The following is a 659-nucleotide window of genomic DNA, read 5'->3' on the forward strand; positions in this document are numbered from 1 at the left end:
AAACTTGGATCAAAGATCTGAAGACAAATCAAGCAGTTATTTATAAATGTTAACCAATGCTCACACCGGCAATATTTTATCCAAACCACAGAAATTGGAGGTTTGTTGTTTTTTACCAGAGCAAGTGATCTTACTTGGTTTGATTCATGAACATAGAATTTTTTTCTTAATTCTACAGCAATTATAAAAAAACAAAAGTGCTCATTCTAAAACCATGTAACAACTGTTGCCAAGAATAAAATACAAGATACTATACAATCGTTATTCAAATATCAAACCTGTAATACACCAATTGCATAAATTTTTATGTATATTGTTATCTTAAACCATTTTTGAGTATCAGCTGAGGAGATATCCTAAAACTCAATATCTAATAAGCTAAAATTTGAGGAAGAACAGAAGAGAAAATCTACAATTCTACATTTTCTCTCCCAAGACTAGATACACTATAGGTCTATAATGACCTCAATGGTGAATATCTACTTTACAGCTTCGCCAATGGGGTCGTTGTAGACCTACAGTGTATCTAGTCTTGGCAGAGAGAAACCTGGAAACTCATTGCAGACACAAGGGTACTCTGATTTGCTAAGTTTTTTATTTACTTATTTTTTGAAGTCAGCTGATACTTAACCCATTGCCATCAGATTCTTGTAAATTTG

This window comes from Penaeus monodon, chromosome 29 (genome assembly GCF_015228065.2).
Source record: "Penaeus monodon isolate SGIC_2016 chromosome 29, NSTDA_Pmon_1, whole genome shotgun sequence".
Taxonomy (NCBI): domain Eukaryota; kingdom Metazoa; phylum Arthropoda; class Malacostraca; order Decapoda; family Penaeidae; genus Penaeus; species Penaeus monodon.